The sequence below is a fragment of the Phalangium opilio genome, unplaced genomic scaffold (assembly GCF_054372755.1).
Source record: "Phalangium opilio isolate 3A_F unplaced genomic scaffold, DU_Popi_V2 ptg000054l_1, whole genome shotgun sequence".
Lineage (NCBI taxonomy): Eukaryota > Metazoa > Arthropoda > Arachnida > Opiliones > Phalangiidae > Phalangium > Phalangium opilio.
The window spans coordinates 1,277,328-1,291,754 of record NW_028324173.1 but is presented as its reverse complement, the minus strand read 5'-3'; the positions used below and the strand labels follow the sequence as shown (position 1 = coordinate 1,291,754).

The window sequence follows — 14,427 nt, the reverse complement described above, 5'->3', positions numbered from 1 at the left end:
ATCTTTTATGCGTCATAAAATGCATAAATACAATGTTCGGAAAAGTTTTTGATAAAACGAATCAAGGGCTTGTGGCGTAATGGATAACGCGTCTGCCTTCGAAGCAGAAGATTCCAGGTTCGAGTCCTGGCAAGCACGGTATTAACATTTAAAGTTGATTATTAGAATATAACGGAGGAGAAATTTATAATATTGCAATGCTTCAATAGAATTTGGATTAACCTCCAACGGGCTTGTGGCGCAATGGATAACGCGTCTGCCTACGGAGCAGAAGATTCCAGGTTCGAGTCCTGGCAAGCTCGGTGTTAACATTTAAAGATGATTATTGGAATGTAACGGAAGGGAAATTTATAATATTGCAATGCTTCAATAGAATTTGCATTAACCTCCAACGGGCTTGTGGCGCAATGGATAACGCGTCTGCCTACGGAGCAGAAGATTCCAGGTTCGAGTCCTGGCAAGCTCGGTGTTAACATTTAAAGATGATTATTGGAATGTAACGGAAGGGAAATTTATAATATTGCAATGCTTCAATAGCATTTGGATAAACCTCCAACGGGCTTGTGGCGCAATGGATAACGCGACTGCCTACGGAGCAAAAGATTTTAGGTGCGAGTCCTGGGAAGCTCGGTGTTTATTTAAATTAAAGATCTTTTATGCGTCATAAAAATGCATAAATACAATGCTTGGAAAAGTTTTTGATAGAACGAAGCAAGGGCTTGTAGCGTAATGGATAACGCGTCTGCCTTCGAAGCAGAAGATTCCAGGTTCGAGTCCTGGCAAGCTCGGTGTTAACATTTAAAGATGATTATTGGAATGTAACGGAAGGGAAATTTATAATATTGCAATGCTTCAATAGCATTTGAATAAACCTCCAGCGGGCTTGTGGCGCAACGGATAACGCAGCTGCCTACGGAGAAAAAGATTCCAGGTTCGAGTCCTGGCAAGCTCGGTATTAACATTTAAAGATGATTATTAGAATATAACGGAAGGGAAATTTATAATATTGCAATGCTTCAATAGCATTTAGGTTAACCTCCAACGGGCTTGTGGCGCAATGGATAACGCGTCTACCTACGGAGCAAAAGATTCTAGGTGCGAGTCCTGGGAAGCTCGGTGTTTATTTAAATTAAAGATCTTTTATGCGTCATAAAAATGCATAAATACAATGCTTGGAAAAGTTTTTGATAGAACGAAGCAAGGGCTTGTAGCGTAATGGATAACGCGTCTGCCTTCGAAGCAGAAGATTCCAGGTTCGAGTCCTGGCAAGCTCGGTATTAACATTTAAAGATGATTATTAGAATATAACGGAAGGGAAATTTATAATATTGCAATGCTTCAATAGCATTTAAATAAACCTCCAGCGGGCTTGTGGCGCAACGGATAACGCAGCTGCCTACGGAGCAAAAGATTCTAGGTTCGAGTCTTGGCAAGCTCGGTATTAACATTTAAAGATGATTATTAGAATATAACGGAAGCGAAATTTATAATATTGCAATGCTTCTATAGCATTTAGATTAACCTCCAACGGGCTTGTGGCGCAATGGATAACGCGTCTGCCTACGGAGCAAAAGATTCTAGGTTCGTGTCATGGCAAGCTCGGTGTTTATTTAAATTAAAGATCTTTTATGCGTCATAAAATGCATAAATACAATGTTTGGAAAAGTTTTTGATAAAACGAAGCAAGGGCTTGTGGCGTAATGGATAACGCGTCTGCCTACGGAGCAAAAGATTCTAGGTTCGAGTCATGGCAAGCTCGGTGTTTATTTAAATTAAAGATCTTTTATGCGTCATAAAATGCATAAATACAATGTTTGGAAAAGTTTTTGATAAAACGGAGCAAGGGCTTGTTGCGTAATGGATAACGCGTCTGCCTTCGAAGCAGAAGATTCCAGGTTCGAGTCCTGGCAAGCTCGGTGTTAACATTTAAAGATGATTATTGGAATGTAACGGAAGGGAAATTTATAATATTGCAATGCTTCAATAGCATTTAGATTAACCTCCAACGGGCTTGTGGCGCAATGGATAACGCGTCTGCCTACGGAGCAGAAGATTCCAGGTTCGAGTCTTGGCAAGCTCGGAATTAACATTTAAAGATGATTATTAGAATATAACGGAAGGGAAATTTATAATATTGCAATGCTTCAATAGCATTTAGATAAACCTCCAACGGGCTTGTGGCGCAACGGATAACGCGGCTGCCTACGGAGCAAAATATTCTAGGTGCGAGTCCTGGGAAGCTCGGTGTTTATTTAATTTAAAGATCTTTTATGCGTCATAAAAATGCATAAATACAATGTTTGGAAAAGTTTTTGATAGAACGAAGCAAGGGCTTGTAGCGTAATGGATATCGCGTCTTCCTTCGAAGCAGAAGATTCCAGGTTCGAGTCCTGGCAAGCTCGGTATTAACATTTAAAGATGATTATTAGAATATAACGGAAGGGAAATTTATAATATTGCAATGCTTCAATAGCATTTAAATAAACCTCCAACGGGCTTGTGGCGCAACGGATAACGCAGCTGTCTACGGAGCAAAAGATGAAGGTTCGAGTCCTGGAAAGCTCGGTGTTTATTTAAATTAAAGATCTTTTATGCGTCATAAAATGCATAAATACAATGTTCGGAAAAGTTTTTGATAGAACGAATCAAGGGCTTGTGGCGTAATGGATAACGCGTCTGCCTTCGAAGCAGAAGATTCCAGGTTCGAGTCCTGGCAAGCTCGGTATTAACATTTAAAGTTGATTATTAGAATATAACGGAAGAGAAATTTATAATATTGCAATGCTTCAATAGAATTTGGATTAACCTCCAACGGGCTTGTGGCGCAATGGATAACGCGTCTGCCTACGGAGCAGAAGATTCCAGGTTCGAGTCCTGGCAAGCTCGGTGTTAACATTTAAAGATGATTATTGGAATGTAACGGAAGGGAAATTTATAATATTGCAATGCTTCAATAGAATTTGCATTAACCTCCAACGGGCTTGTGGCGCAATGGATAACGCGTCTGCCTACGGAGCAGAAGATTCCAGGTTCGAGTCCTGGCAAGCTCGGTGTTAACATTTAAAGATGATTATTGGAATGTAACGGAAGGGAAATTTATAATATTGCAATGCTTCAATAGCATTTGGATAAACCTCCAACGGGCTTGTGGCGCAATGGATAACGCGTCTGCCTACGGAGCAGAAGATTTAAGGTTCGAGTCCTGGCAAGCTCTGTGTTAACATTTAAAGATGATTATTGGAATGTAACGGAAGGGAAATTTATAATATTGCAATGCTTCAATAGCATTTAGATTAACCTCCAACGGGCTTGGGGCGCAATGGATAATGCGTCTGCCTACGGAGCAGAAGATTCCAGGTTCGAGTCCTGGCAAGCTCGGTGTTAACATTTAAAGATGATTATTGGAATGTAACGGAAGGGAAATTTATAATATTGCAATGCTTCAATAGCATTTGAATAAACCTCCAACGGGCTTGTGGCGCAACGGATAACGCAGCTGCCTACGGAGCAAAAGATTCTAGGTTCGAGTCCTGGCAAGCTCGGTGTTAACATTTAAAGATGATTATTAGAATATAACGGAAGGGAAATTTATAATATTGCAATGCTTCAATAGCATTTAGATTAACCTCCAACGGGCTTGTGGCGCAATGGATAACGCGTCTGCCTACGGAGCAAAAGATTCTAGGTTCGAGTCATGGCAAGCTCGGTGTTTATTTAAATTAAAGATCTTTTATGCGTCATAAAAATGCATAAATACAATGTTTGGAAAAGTTTTTGATATAACGAAGCAAGGGCTTGTAGCGTAATGGATAACGCGTCTGCCTTCGAAGCAGAAGATTCCAGGTTCGAGTCCTGGCAAGCTCGGTATTAACATTTAAAGATGATTATTAGAATATAACGGAAGGGAAATTTATAATATTGCAATGCTTCGATAGCATTTAAATAAGCCTCCAGCGGGCTTGTGGCGCAACGGATAACGCAGCTGTCTACGGAGCAAAAGATGTAGGTTCGAGTCCTGGAAAGCACGGTGTTTATTTAAATTAAAGATCTTTTATGCGTCATAAAATGCATAAATACAATGTTTGGAAAAGTTTTTGATAAATCGAAGCAAGGGCTTGTGGCGTAATGGATAACGCGTCTGCCTTCGAAGCAGAAGATTCCAGGTTCGAGTCCTGGCAAGCTCGGTGTTAACATTTAAAGATGATTATTGGAATGTAACGGAAGGGAAATTTATAATATTGCAATGCTTCAATAGCATTTAGATTAACCTCCAATGGGCTTGTGGCGCAATGGATAACGCGTCTGCCTACGGAGCAGAAGATTTAAGGTTCGAGTCCTGGCTAGCTCGGTGTTAACATTTAAAGATGATTATTGGAATGTAACGGAAGGGAAATTTATAATATTGCAATGCTTCAATAGCATTTAGATTAACCTCCAACGGGCTTGTGGCGCAATGGATAACGCGTCTGCCTACGGAGCAGAAGATTCCAGGTTCGAGTCTTGGCAAGCTCGGAATTAACATTTAAAGATGATTATTAGAATATAACGGAAGGGAAATTTATAATATTGCAATGCTTCAATAGCATTTAAATAAACCTCCAACGGGCTTGTGGCGCAATGGATAACGCGTCTGCCTACGCTGCAAAAGATTCTAGGTTCGAGTCCTGGCAAGCTCGGTATTAACATATAAAGATGATTATTAGAATATAACGGAAGGGAAATTTATAATATTGCAATGCTTCAATAGCATTTAGATTAACCTCAAACGGGCTTGTGGCGCAATGGATAACGCGTCTGCCTACGGAGCCGAAGATTTAAGGTTCGAGTCCTGGCAAGCTCGGTATTAACATTTAAAGATGATTATTGGAATGTAACGGAAGGGAAATTTATAATATTGCAATGCTTCAATAGCATTTGGATTAACCTCCAACGGGCTTGTGGCGCAATGGATATCGCGTCTGCCTACGGAGCAGAAGGTTCCAGGTTCGAGTCCTGGCAAAGCTCGGTATTAACATTTAAAGATGATTATTAGAATATAACGGAAGGGAAATTTATAATATTGTAATGCTTCAATAGCATTTAGATTAACCTCCAACGGGCTTTTGGCGCAATGGATATTGCGTCTGCCTACGGAGCAAAAGATTCTAGGTTGGAGTCCTGGCAAGCTCGGTGTTTATTTCAATTAAAGATCTTTTATGCGTCATAAAAATGCATAACTACAATGTTTGGAAAAGTTTTTGATAGAACGAAGCAAGGGCTTGTGGCGTAATGGATAACGCGTCTGCCTTCGAAGCAGAAGATTCCAGGTTCGAGTCCTGGCAAGCTCGGTATTAACATTTAAAGATGATTATTAGAGTATAACGGAAGGGAAATTTATAATATTGCAATGCTTCAATAGCATTTAGATTAACCTCCAACGGGCTTGTAGCGCAATGGATAACGCGTCTGCCTACGGAGCAGAAGTTTCCAGGTTCGAGTCCTGGCAAGCTCGGTATTAACATTTAAAGATGATTATTAGAATATAACGGAAGGGAAATTTATAATATTGCAATGCTTCAATAGCATTTAGATAAACCTCCAACGGGCTTGTGGCGCAACGGATAACGCGGCTGCCTACGGAGCAAAATATTCTAGGTGCGAGTCCTGGGAAGCTCGGTGTTTATTTAATTTAAAGATCTTTTATGCGTCATAAAAATGCATAAATACAATGTTTGGAAAAGTTTTTGATAGAACGAAGCAAGGGCTTGTAGCGTAATGGCTATCGCGTCTTCCTTCGAAGCAGAAGATTCCAGGTTCGAGTCCTGGCAAGCTCGGTATTAACATTTAAAGATGATTATTAGAATATAACGGAAGGGAAATTTATAATATTGCAATGCTTCAATAGCATTTAAATAAACCTCCAACGGGCTTGTGGCGCAACGGATAACGCAGCTGTCTACGGAGCAAAAGATGTAGGTTCGAGTCCTGGAAAGCTCGGTGTTTATTTAAATTAAAGATCTTTTATGCGTCATAAAATGCATAAATACAATGTTCGGAAAAGTTTTTGATAGAACGAATCAAGGGCTTGTGGCGTAATGGATAACGCGTCTGCCTTCGAAGCAGAAGATTCCAGGTTCGAGTCCTGGCAAGCTCGGTATTAACATTTAAAGTTGATTATTAGAATATAACGGAAGAGAAATTTATAATATTGCAATGCTTCAATAGAATTTGGATTAACCTCCAACGGGCTTGTGGCGCAATGGATAAAGCGTCTGCCTACGGAGCAGAAGATTCCAGGTTCGAGTCCTGGCAAGCTCGGTGTTAACATTTAAAGATGATTATTGGAATGTAACGGAAGGGAAATTTATAATATTGCAATGCTTCAATAGAATTTGCATTAACCTCCAACGGGCTTGTGGCGCAATGGATAACGCGTCTGCCTACGGAGCAGAAGATTCCAGGTTCGAGTCCTGGCAAGCTCGGTGTTAACATTTAAAGATGATTATTGGAATGTAACGGAAGGGAAATTTATAATATTGCAATGCTTCAATAGCATTTGGATAAACCTCCAACGGGCTTGTGGCGCAATGGATAACGCGTCTGCCTACGGAGCAGAAGATTTAAGGTTCGAGTCCTGGCAAGCTCGGTGTTAACATTTAAAGATGATTTTTGGAATGTAACGGAAGGGAAATTTATAATATTGCAATGCTTCAATAGCATTTAGATTAACCTCCAACGGGCTTGGGGCGCAATGGATAATGCGTCTGCCTACGGAGCAGAAGATTCCAGGTTCGAGTCCTGGCAAGCTCGGTGTTAACATTTAAAGATGATTATTGGAATGTAACGGAAGGGAAATTTATAATATTGCAATGCTTCAATAGCATTTGAATAAACCTCCAACGGGCTTGTGGCGCAACGGATAACGCAGCTGCCTACGGAGCAAAAGATTCTAGGTTCGAGTCCTGGCAAGCTCGGTGTTAACATTTAAAGATGATTATTAGAATATAACGGAAGGGAAATTTATAATATTGCAATGCTTCAATAGCATTTAGATTAACCTCCAACGGGCTTGTGGCGCAATGGATAACGCGTCTGCCTACGGAGCAAAAGATTCTAGGTTCGAGTCATGGCAAGCTCGGTGTTTATTTAAATTAAAGATCTTTTATGCGTCATAAAAATGCATAAATACAATGTTTGGAAAAGTTTTTGATATAACGAAGCAAGGGCTTGTAGCGTAATGGATAACGCGTCTGCCTTCGAAGCAGAAGATTCCAGGTTCGAGTCCTGGCAAGCTCGGTATTAACATTAAAAGATGATTATTAGAATATAACGGAAGGGAAATTTATAATATTGCAATGCTTCGATAGCATTTAAATAAGCCTCCAGCGGGCTTGTGGCGCAACGGATAACGCAGCTGTCTACGGAGCAAAAGATGTAGGTTCGAGTCCTGGAAAGCACGGTGTTTATTTAAATTAAAGATCTTCTATGCGTCATAAAATGCATAAATACAATGTTTGGAAAAGTTTTTGATAAATCGAAGCAAGGGCTTGTGGCGTAATGGATAACGCGTCTGCCTTCGAAGCAGAAGATTCCAGGTTCGAGTCCTGGCAAGCTCGGTGTTAACATTTAAAGATGATTATTGGAATGTAACGGAAGGGAAATTTATAATATTGCAATGCTTCAATAGCATTTAGATTAACCTCCAATGGGCTTGTGGCGCAATGGATAACGCGTCTGCCTACGGAGCAGAAGATTTAAGGTTCGAGTCCTGGCTAGCTCGGTGTTAACATTTAAAGATGATTATTGGAATGTAACGGAAGGGGAATTTATAATATTGCAATGCTTCAATAGCATTTAGATTAACCTCCAACGGGATTGTGGCGCAATGGATAACGCGTCTGCCTACGGAGCAGAAGATTTAAGGTTCGAGTCCTGGCAAGCTCGGTATTAACATTTAAAGATGATTATTGGAATGTAACGGAAGGGAAATTTATAATATTGCAATGCTTCAATAGCATTTGGATTAACCTCCAACGGGCTTGTGGCGCAATGGATAACGCGTCTGCCTACGGAGCAGAAGGTTCCAGGTTCGAGTCCTGGCAAAGCTCGGTATTAACATTTAAAGATGATTATTAGAATATAACGGAAGGGAAATTTATAATATTGCAATGCTTCAATAGCATTTAGATTAACCTCCAACGGGCCTTTGGCGCAATGGATAACAAGTCTGCCTACGGAGCAAAAGATTCTAAGTTGGAGTCCTGGGAAGCTCGGTGTTTATTTTAATTAAAGATCTTTTATGCGTCATAAAAATGCATAACTACAATGTTTGGAAAAGTTTTTGATAGAACGAAGCAAGGGCTTGTGGCGTAATGGATAACGCGTCTGCCTTCGAAGCAGAAGATTCCAGATTCGAGTCCTGGCAAGCTCGGTATTAACATTTAAAGATGATTATTTGAATATAACAGAAGGGAAATTTATGATATTGCAATGCTTCAATAGCATTTAGATTGACCTCCAACGGGCTTGTGGCGCAATGGATAACGCGTCTGCCTACGGAGCCAAAGATTCTAGGTTCGAGTCATGGCAAGCTCGGTGTTTATTTTTATTAAAGATCTTTTATGCGTCATAAAAATGCATAAATACAATGTTTGGAAAATTTTTTGATAGAACGAAGCAAGGGCTTGTGGCGTAATGGATAACGCGTCTGCCTTCGAAGCAGAAGATTCCAGGTTCGAGTCCTGGCAAGCTCGGTGTTAACATTTAAAGATGATTATTGGAATGTAACGGAAGGGAAATTTATAATATTGCAATGCTTCAATAGCATTTAGATTAACCTCCAACGGGCTTGGGGCGCAATGGATAATGCGTCTGCCTACGGAGCAGAAGATTCCAGGTTCGAGTCCTGGCAAGCTCGGTGTTAACATTTAAAGATGATTATTGGAATGTAACGGAAGGGAAATTTATAATATTGCAATGCTTCAATAGCATTTAGATTAACCTCCAACGGGCTTGTGGCGCAATGGATAACGCGTCTGCCTACGGAGCAAAAGATTCTAGGTTCGAGTCATGGCAAGCTCGGTGTTTATTTAAATTAAAGATCTTTTATGCGTCATAAAAATGCATAAATACAAAGTTTGGAAAAGTTTTTGATAAAACGAAGCAAGGGCTTGTGGCGTAATGGATAACGCGTCTGCCTTCGAAGCAGAAGATTCCAGGTTCGAGTCCTGGCAAGCTCGGTATTAACATTTAAAGTTGATTATTAGAATATAACGGAAGGGAAATTTATAATATTGCAATGCTTCAATAGAATTTGGATTAACCTCCAACGGGCTTGTGGCGCAATGGATAACGCGTCTGCCTACGGAGCAGAAGATTCCAGGTTCGAGTCCTGGCAAGCTCGGTTTTAACATTTAAAGATGATTATTGGAATGTAACGGAAGGGAAATTTATAATATTGCAATGCTTCAATAGAATTTGCATTAACCTCCAACGGGCTTCTGGCGCAATGGATAACGCGTCTGCCTACGGAGCAGAAGATTTAAGGTTCGAGTCCTGGCAAGCTCGGTGTTAACATTTAAAGATGATTATTGGAATGTAACGGAAGGGAAATTTATAATATTGCAATGCTTCAATAGCATTTAGATTAACCTCCAACGGGCTTGGGGCGCAATGGATAATGCGTCTGCCTACGGAGCAGAAGATTCCAGGTTCGAGTCCTGGCAAGCTCGGTGTTAACATTTAAAGATGATTATTGGAATGTAACGGAAGGGAAATTTATAATATTGCAATGCTTCAATAGCATTTGAATAAACCTCCAACGGGCTTGTGGCGCAACGGATAACGCAGCTGCCTACGGAGCAAAAGATTCTAGGTTCGAGTCCTGGCAAGCTCGGTATTATCATTTAAAGATGATTATTAGAATATAACGGAAGGGAAATTTATAATATTGCAATGCTTCAATAGCATTTAGATTAACCTCCAACGGGCTTGTAGCGCAATGGATAACGCGTCTGCCTACGGAGCAGAAGTTTCCAGGTTCGAGTCCTGGCAAGATCGGTATTAACATTTAAAGATGATTATTAGAATATAACGGAAGGGAAATTTATAATATTGCAATGCTTCAATAGCATTTAAATAAACCTCCAACGGGCTTGTGGCGCAATGGATAACGCGTCTGCCTACGGAGCAAAAGATTCTAGGTTCGAGTCATGGCAAGCTCGGTGTTTATTTAAATTAAAGATCTTTTATGCGTCATAAAAATGCATAACTACAATGTTTGGAAAAGTTTTTGATAGAACGAAGCAAGGGCTTGTGGCGTAATGGATAACGCGTCTGCCTTCGAAGCAGAAGATTCCAGATTCGAGTCCTGGCAAGCTCGGTATTAACATTTAAAGATGATTATTTGAATATAACAGAAGGGAAATTTATGATATTGCAATGCTTCAATAGCATTTAGATTGACCTCCAACGGGCTTGTGGCGCAATGGATAACGCGTCTGCCTACGGAGCCAAAGATTCTAGGTTCGAGTCATGGCAAGCTCGGTGTTTATTTTTATTAAAGATCTTTTATGCGTCATAAAAATGCATAAATACAATGTTTGGAAAAGTTTTTGATAGAACGAAGCAAGGGCTTGTGGCGTAATGGATAACGCGTCTGCCTTCGAAGCAGAAGATTCCAGGTTCGAGTCCTGGCAAGCTCGGTGTTAACATTTAAAGATGATTATTGGAATGTAACGGAAGGGAAATTTATAATATTGCAATGCTTCAATAGCATTTAGATTAACCTCCAACGGGCTTGGGGCGCAATGGATAATGCGTCTGCCTACGGAGCAGAAGATTCCAGGTTCGAGTCCTGGCAAGCTCGGTGTTAACATTTAAAGATGATTATTGGAATGTAACGGAAGGGAAATTTATAATATTGCAATGCTTCAATAGCATTTAGATTAACCTCCAACGGGCTTGTGGCGCAATGGATAACGCGTCTGCCTACGGAGCAAAAGATTCTAGGTTCGAGTCATGGCAAGCTCGGTGTTTATTTAAATTAAAGATCTTTTATGCGTCATAAAAATGCATAAATACAAAGTTTGGAAAAACTTTTGATAGAACGAAGCAAGGGCTTGTAGCGTAATGGATAACGCGTCTGCCTTCGAAGCAGAAGATTCCAGGTTCGAGTCCTGGCAAGCTCGGTATTAACATTTAAAGATGATTATTAGAATATAACGGAAGGGAAATTTATAATATTGCAATGCTTCAATAGCATTTAAATAAACCTCCAACGGGCTTGTGCCGCAACGGATAACGCAGCTGTCTACGGAGCAAACGATGTAGGTTCGAGTCCTGGAAAGCTCGGTGTTTATTTAAATTAAAGATCATTTATTCGTCATAAAATGCATAAACACAATGTTTGGAAAAGTTTTTGATAAAACGAAGCAAGGGCTTGTGGCGTAATGGATAACGCGTCTGCCTTCGAAGCAGAAGATTCCAGGTTCGAGTCCTGGCAAGCTCGGTATTAACATTTAAAGTTGATTATTAGAATATAACGGAAGGGAAATTTATAATATTGCAATGCTTCAATAGAATTTGGATTAACCTCCAACGGGCTTGTGGCGCAATGGATAACGCGTCTGCCTACGGAGCAGAAGATTCCAGGTTCGAGTCCTGGCAAGCTCGGTTTTAACATTTAAAGATGATTATTGGAATGTAACGGAAGGGAAATTTATAATATTGCAATGCTTCAATAGAATTTGCATTAACCTCCAACGGGCTTGTGGCGCAATGGATAACGCGTCTGCCTACGGAGCAGAAGATTCCAGGTTCGAGTCCTGGCAAGCTCGTTGTTAAAATTTAAAGATGATTATTGGAATGTAACGGAAGGGAAATTTATAATATTGCAATGCTTCAATAGCATTTGGATAAACCTCCAACGGGCTTGTGGCGCAATGGATAAGGCGTCTGCCTACGGAGCAGAAGATTTAAGGTTCGAGTCCTGGCAAGCTCGGTGTTAACATTTAAAGATGATTATTGGAATGTAACGGAAGGGAAATTTATAATATTGCAATGCTTCAATAGCATTTAGATTAACCTCCAACGGGCTTGGGGCGCAATGGATAATGCGTCTGCCTACGGAGCAGAAGATTCCAGGTTCGAGTCTTGGCAAGCTCGGTGGTAACATTTAAAGATGATTATTGGAATGTAACGGAAGGGAAATTTATAATATTGCAATGCTTCAATAGCATTTGAATAAACCTCCAACGGGCTTGTGGCGCAACGGATAACGCAGCTGCCTACGGAGCAAAAGATTCTAGGTTCGAGTCCTGGCAAGCTCGGTATTATCATTTAAAGATGATTATTAGAATATAACGGAAGGGAAATTTATAATATTGCAATGCTTCAATAGCATTTAGATTAACCTCCAACGGGCTTGTAGCGCAATGGATAACGCGTCTGCCTACGGAGCAGAAGTTTCCAGGTTCGAGTCCTGGCAAGCTCGGTATTAACATTTAAAGATGATTATTAGAATATAACGGAAGGGAAATTTATAATATTGCAATGCTTCAATAGCATTTAAATAAACCTCCAACGGGCTTGTGGCGCAATGGATAACGCGTCTGCCTACGGAGCAAAAGATTCTAGGTTCGAGTCATGGCAAGCTCGGTGTTTATTTAAATTAAAGATCTTTTATGCGTCATAAAAATGCATAAATACAATGTTTGGAAAAGTTTTTGATATAACGAAGCAAGGGCTTGTAGCGTAATGGATAACGCGTCTGCCTTCGAAGCAGAAGATTCCAGGTTCGAGTCCTGGCAAGCTCGGTATTAACATTTTAAGATGATTATTAGAATATAACGGAAGGGAAATTTATAATATTGCAATGCTTCGATAGCATTTAAATAAGCCTCCAGCGGGCTTGTGGCGCAACGGATAACGCAGCTGTCTACGGAGCAAAAGATGTAGGTTCGAGTCCTGGAAAGCACGGTGTTTATTTAAATTAAAGATCTTTTATGCGTCATAAAATGCATAAATACAATGTTTGGAAAAGTTTTTGATAAATCGAAGCAAGGGCTTGTGGCGTAATGGATAACGCGTCTGCCTTCGAAGCAGAAGATTCCAGGTTCGAGTCCTGGCAAGCTCGGTGTTAACATTTAAAGATGATTATTGGAATGTAACGGAAGGGAAATTTATAATATTGCAATGCTTCAATAGCATTTAGATTAACCTCCAACGGGCTTGTGGCGCAATGGATAACGCGTCTGCCTACGGAGCAGAAGATTTAAGGTTCGAGTCCTGGCTAGCTCGGTGTTAACATTTAAAGATGATTATTGGAATGTAACGGAAGGGGAATTTATAATATTGCAATGCTTCAATAGCATTTAGATTAACCTCCAACGGGATTGTGGCGCAATGGATAACGCGTCTGCCTACGGAGCAGAAGATTTAAGGTTCGAGTCCTGGCAAGCTCGGTATTAACATTTAAAGATGATTATTGGAATGTAACGGAAGGGAAATTTATAATATTGCAATGCTTCAATAGCATTTGGATTAACCTCCAACGGGCTTGTGGCGCAATGGATAACGCGTCTGCCTACGGAGCAGAAGGTTCCAGGTTCGAGTCCTGGCAAAGCTCGGTATTAACATTTAAAGATGATTATTAGAATATAACGGAAGGGAAATTTATAATATTGCAATGCTTCAATAGCATTTAGATTAACCTCCAACGGGCCTTTGGCGCAATGGATAACAAGTCTGCCTACGGAGCAAAAGATTCTAGGTTGGAGTCCTGGCAAGCTCGGTGTTTATTTTAATTAAAGATCTTTTATGCGTCATAAAAATGCATAACTACAATGTTTGGAAAAGTTTTTGATAGAACGAAGCAAGGGCTTGTGGCGTAATGGATAACGCGACTGCCTTCGAAGCAGAAGATTCCAGATTCGAGTCCTGGCAAGCTCGGTATTAACATTTAAAGATGATTATTTGAATATAACAGAAGGGAAATTTATGATATTGCAATGCTTCAATAGCATTTAGATTGACCTCCAACGGGCTTGTGGCGCAACGGATAACGCAGCTGTCTACGGAGCAAACGATGTAGGTTTGAGTCCTGGAAAGCTCGGTGTTTATTTAAATTAAAGATCATTTATTCGTCATAAAATGCATAAACACAATGTTTGGAAAAGTTTTTGATAAAACGAAGCAAGGGCTTGTGGCGTAATGGATAACGCGTCTGCCTTCGAAGCAGAAGATTCCAGGTTCGAGTCCTGGCAAGCTCGGTATTAACATTTAAAGTTGATTATTAGAATATAACGGAAGGGAAATTTATAATATTGCAATGCTTCAATAGAATTTGGATTAACCTCCAACGGGCTTGTGGCGCAATGGATAACGCGTCTGCCTACGGAGCAGAAGATTCCAGGTTCGAGTCCTGGCAAGCTCGGTTTTAACATTTAA

At 40.3% G+C, this 14,427-nt stretch overlaps 41 non-coding genes across 41 annotated transcripts; all 41 read left to right on the top strand.

The window, feature by feature from the left end:
* The first annotated feature begins 65 nt into the window (after positions 1-65).
* On the top strand, positions 66-138 carry TRNAR-UCG (transfer RNA arginine (anticodon UCG)). The gene has a single exon. It is a non-coding gene; the product is annotated as a tRNA-Arg (tRNA).
* Positions 139-229: 91 nt separating this feature from the next.
* On the top strand, positions 230-302 carry TRNAR-ACG (transfer RNA arginine (anticodon ACG)). The gene has a single exon. It is a non-coding gene; the product is annotated as a tRNA-Arg (tRNA).
* Positions 303-393: 91 nt separating this feature from the next.
* Positions 394-466, top strand: TRNAR-ACG (transfer RNA arginine (anticodon ACG)). The gene has a single exon. It is a non-coding gene; the product is annotated as a tRNA-Arg (tRNA).
* A 249-nt stretch (positions 467-715) lies between these two features.
* TRNAR-UCG (transfer RNA arginine (anticodon UCG)) lies at positions 716-788 on the top strand. The gene has a single exon. It is a non-coding gene; the product is annotated as a tRNA-Arg (tRNA).
* A 413-nt stretch (positions 789-1,201) lies between these two features.
* TRNAR-UCG (transfer RNA arginine (anticodon UCG)) lies at positions 1,202-1,274 on the top strand. The gene has a single exon. It is a non-coding gene; the product is annotated as a tRNA-Arg (tRNA).
* Positions 1,275-1,843: 569 nt separating this feature from the next.
* TRNAR-UCG (transfer RNA arginine (anticodon UCG)) lies at positions 1,844-1,916 on the top strand. The gene has a single exon. It is a non-coding gene; the product is annotated as a tRNA-Arg (tRNA).
* Positions 1,917-2,007: 91 nt separating this feature from the next.
* On the top strand, positions 2,008-2,080 carry TRNAR-ACG (transfer RNA arginine (anticodon ACG)). Its single transcript has one exon. It is a non-coding gene; the product is annotated as a tRNA-Arg (tRNA).
* Positions 2,081-2,329: 249 nt separating this feature from the next.
* TRNAR-UCG (transfer RNA arginine (anticodon UCG)) lies at positions 2,330-2,402 on the top strand. Its single transcript has one exon. It is a non-coding gene; the product is annotated as a tRNA-Arg (tRNA).
* A 247-nt stretch (positions 2,403-2,649) lies between these two features.
* Positions 2,650-2,722, top strand: TRNAR-UCG (transfer RNA arginine (anticodon UCG)). Its single transcript has one exon. It is a non-coding gene; the product is annotated as a tRNA-Arg (tRNA).
* Positions 2,723-2,813: 91 nt separating this feature from the next.
* On the top strand, positions 2,814-2,886 carry TRNAR-ACG (transfer RNA arginine (anticodon ACG)). The gene has a single exon. It is a non-coding gene; the product is annotated as a tRNA-Arg (tRNA).
* Positions 2,887-2,977: 91 nt separating this feature from the next.
* Positions 2,978-3,050, top strand: TRNAR-ACG (transfer RNA arginine (anticodon ACG)). The gene has a single exon. It is a non-coding gene; the product is annotated as a tRNA-Arg (tRNA).
* Positions 3,051-3,791: 741 nt separating this feature from the next.
* Positions 3,792-3,864, top strand: TRNAR-UCG (transfer RNA arginine (anticodon UCG)). Its single transcript has one exon. It is a non-coding gene; the product is annotated as a tRNA-Arg (tRNA).
* A 247-nt stretch (positions 3,865-4,111) lies between these two features.
* Positions 4,112-4,184, top strand: TRNAR-UCG (transfer RNA arginine (anticodon UCG)). The gene has a single exon. It is a non-coding gene; the product is annotated as a tRNA-Arg (tRNA).
* A 255-nt stretch (positions 4,185-4,439) lies between these two features.
* Positions 4,440-4,512, top strand: TRNAR-ACG (transfer RNA arginine (anticodon ACG)). Its single transcript has one exon. It is a non-coding gene; the product is annotated as a tRNA-Arg (tRNA).
* A 419-nt stretch (positions 4,513-4,931) lies between these two features.
* Positions 4,932-5,005, top strand: TRNAR-ACG (transfer RNA arginine (anticodon ACG)). Its single transcript has one exon. It is a non-coding gene; the product is annotated as a tRNA-Arg (tRNA).
* A 249-nt stretch (positions 5,006-5,254) lies between these two features.
* TRNAR-UCG (transfer RNA arginine (anticodon UCG)) lies at positions 5,255-5,327 on the top strand. Its single transcript has one exon. It is a non-coding gene; the product is annotated as a tRNA-Arg (tRNA).
* A 91-nt stretch (positions 5,328-5,418) lies between these two features.
* TRNAR-ACG (transfer RNA arginine (anticodon ACG)) lies at positions 5,419-5,491 on the top strand. The gene has a single exon. It is a non-coding gene; the product is annotated as a tRNA-Arg (tRNA).
* A 249-nt stretch (positions 5,492-5,740) lies between these two features.
* On the top strand, positions 5,741-5,813 carry TRNAR-UCG (transfer RNA arginine (anticodon UCG)). Its single transcript has one exon. It is a non-coding gene; the product is annotated as a tRNA-Arg (tRNA).
* Positions 5,814-6,060: 247 nt separating this feature from the next.
* Positions 6,061-6,133, top strand: TRNAR-UCG (transfer RNA arginine (anticodon UCG)). The gene has a single exon. It is a non-coding gene; the product is annotated as a tRNA-Arg (tRNA).
* Positions 6,134-6,224: 91 nt separating this feature from the next.
* TRNAR-ACG (transfer RNA arginine (anticodon ACG)) lies at positions 6,225-6,297 on the top strand. The gene has a single exon. It is a non-coding gene; the product is annotated as a tRNA-Arg (tRNA).
* Positions 6,298-6,388: 91 nt separating this feature from the next.
* Positions 6,389-6,461, top strand: TRNAR-ACG (transfer RNA arginine (anticodon ACG)). Its single transcript has one exon. It is a non-coding gene; the product is annotated as a tRNA-Arg (tRNA).
* A 741-nt stretch (positions 6,462-7,202) lies between these two features.
* On the top strand, positions 7,203-7,275 carry TRNAR-UCG (transfer RNA arginine (anticodon UCG)). The gene has a single exon. It is a non-coding gene; the product is annotated as a tRNA-Arg (tRNA).
* Positions 7,276-7,522: 247 nt separating this feature from the next.
* TRNAR-UCG (transfer RNA arginine (anticodon UCG)) lies at positions 7,523-7,595 on the top strand. The gene has a single exon. It is a non-coding gene; the product is annotated as a tRNA-Arg (tRNA).
* Positions 7,596-8,014: 419 nt separating this feature from the next.
* Positions 8,015-8,088, top strand: TRNAR-ACG (transfer RNA arginine (anticodon ACG)). The gene has a single exon. It is a non-coding gene; the product is annotated as a tRNA-Arg (tRNA).
* A 249-nt stretch (positions 8,089-8,337) lies between these two features.
* On the top strand, positions 8,338-8,410 carry TRNAR-UCG (transfer RNA arginine (anticodon UCG)). Its single transcript has one exon. It is a non-coding gene; the product is annotated as a tRNA-Arg (tRNA).
* A 249-nt stretch (positions 8,411-8,659) lies between these two features.
* On the top strand, positions 8,660-8,732 carry TRNAR-UCG (transfer RNA arginine (anticodon UCG)). The gene has a single exon. It is a non-coding gene; the product is annotated as a tRNA-Arg (tRNA).
* Positions 8,733-9,145: 413 nt separating this feature from the next.
* TRNAR-UCG (transfer RNA arginine (anticodon UCG)) lies at positions 9,146-9,218 on the top strand. Its single transcript has one exon. It is a non-coding gene; the product is annotated as a tRNA-Arg (tRNA).
* Positions 9,219-9,309: 91 nt separating this feature from the next.
* TRNAR-ACG (transfer RNA arginine (anticodon ACG)) lies at positions 9,310-9,382 on the top strand. Its single transcript has one exon. It is a non-coding gene; the product is annotated as a tRNA-Arg (tRNA).
* A 583-nt stretch (positions 9,383-9,965) lies between these two features.
* On the top strand, positions 9,966-10,038 carry TRNAR-ACG (transfer RNA arginine (anticodon ACG)). Its single transcript has one exon. It is a non-coding gene; the product is annotated as a tRNA-Arg (tRNA).
* A 249-nt stretch (positions 10,039-10,287) lies between these two features.
* Positions 10,288-10,360, top strand: TRNAR-UCG (transfer RNA arginine (anticodon UCG)). Its single transcript has one exon. It is a non-coding gene; the product is annotated as a tRNA-Arg (tRNA).
* Positions 10,361-10,609: 249 nt separating this feature from the next.
* TRNAR-UCG (transfer RNA arginine (anticodon UCG)) lies at positions 10,610-10,682 on the top strand. Its single transcript has one exon. It is a non-coding gene; the product is annotated as a tRNA-Arg (tRNA).
* Positions 10,683-11,095: 413 nt separating this feature from the next.
* TRNAR-UCG (transfer RNA arginine (anticodon UCG)) lies at positions 11,096-11,168 on the top strand. Its single transcript has one exon. It is a non-coding gene; the product is annotated as a tRNA-Arg (tRNA).
* Positions 11,169-11,415: 247 nt separating this feature from the next.
* TRNAR-UCG (transfer RNA arginine (anticodon UCG)) lies at positions 11,416-11,488 on the top strand. Its single transcript has one exon. It is a non-coding gene; the product is annotated as a tRNA-Arg (tRNA).
* A 91-nt stretch (positions 11,489-11,579) lies between these two features.
* Positions 11,580-11,652, top strand: TRNAR-ACG (transfer RNA arginine (anticodon ACG)). Its single transcript has one exon. It is a non-coding gene; the product is annotated as a tRNA-Arg (tRNA).
* Positions 11,653-11,743: 91 nt separating this feature from the next.
* On the top strand, positions 11,744-11,816 carry TRNAR-ACG (transfer RNA arginine (anticodon ACG)). The gene has a single exon. It is a non-coding gene; the product is annotated as a tRNA-Arg (tRNA).
* Positions 11,817-12,399: 583 nt separating this feature from the next.
* TRNAR-ACG (transfer RNA arginine (anticodon ACG)) lies at positions 12,400-12,472 on the top strand. Its single transcript has one exon. It is a non-coding gene; the product is annotated as a tRNA-Arg (tRNA).
* A 249-nt stretch (positions 12,473-12,721) lies between these two features.
* Positions 12,722-12,794, top strand: TRNAR-UCG (transfer RNA arginine (anticodon UCG)). Its single transcript has one exon. It is a non-coding gene; the product is annotated as a tRNA-Arg (tRNA).
* A 247-nt stretch (positions 12,795-13,041) lies between these two features.
* On the top strand, positions 13,042-13,114 carry TRNAR-UCG (transfer RNA arginine (anticodon UCG)). Its single transcript has one exon. It is a non-coding gene; the product is annotated as a tRNA-Arg (tRNA).
* Positions 13,115-13,533: 419 nt separating this feature from the next.
* On the top strand, positions 13,534-13,607 carry TRNAR-ACG (transfer RNA arginine (anticodon ACG)). The gene has a single exon. It is a non-coding gene; the product is annotated as a tRNA-Arg (tRNA).
* A 569-nt stretch (positions 13,608-14,176) lies between these two features.
* On the top strand, positions 14,177-14,249 carry TRNAR-UCG (transfer RNA arginine (anticodon UCG)). Its single transcript has one exon. It is a non-coding gene; the product is annotated as a tRNA-Arg (tRNA).
* Positions 14,250-14,340: 91 nt separating this feature from the next.
* TRNAR-ACG (transfer RNA arginine (anticodon ACG)) lies at positions 14,341-14,413 on the top strand. Its single transcript has one exon. It is a non-coding gene; the product is annotated as a tRNA-Arg (tRNA).
* The last annotated feature ends 14 nt before the right edge of the window (positions 14,414-14,427 follow it).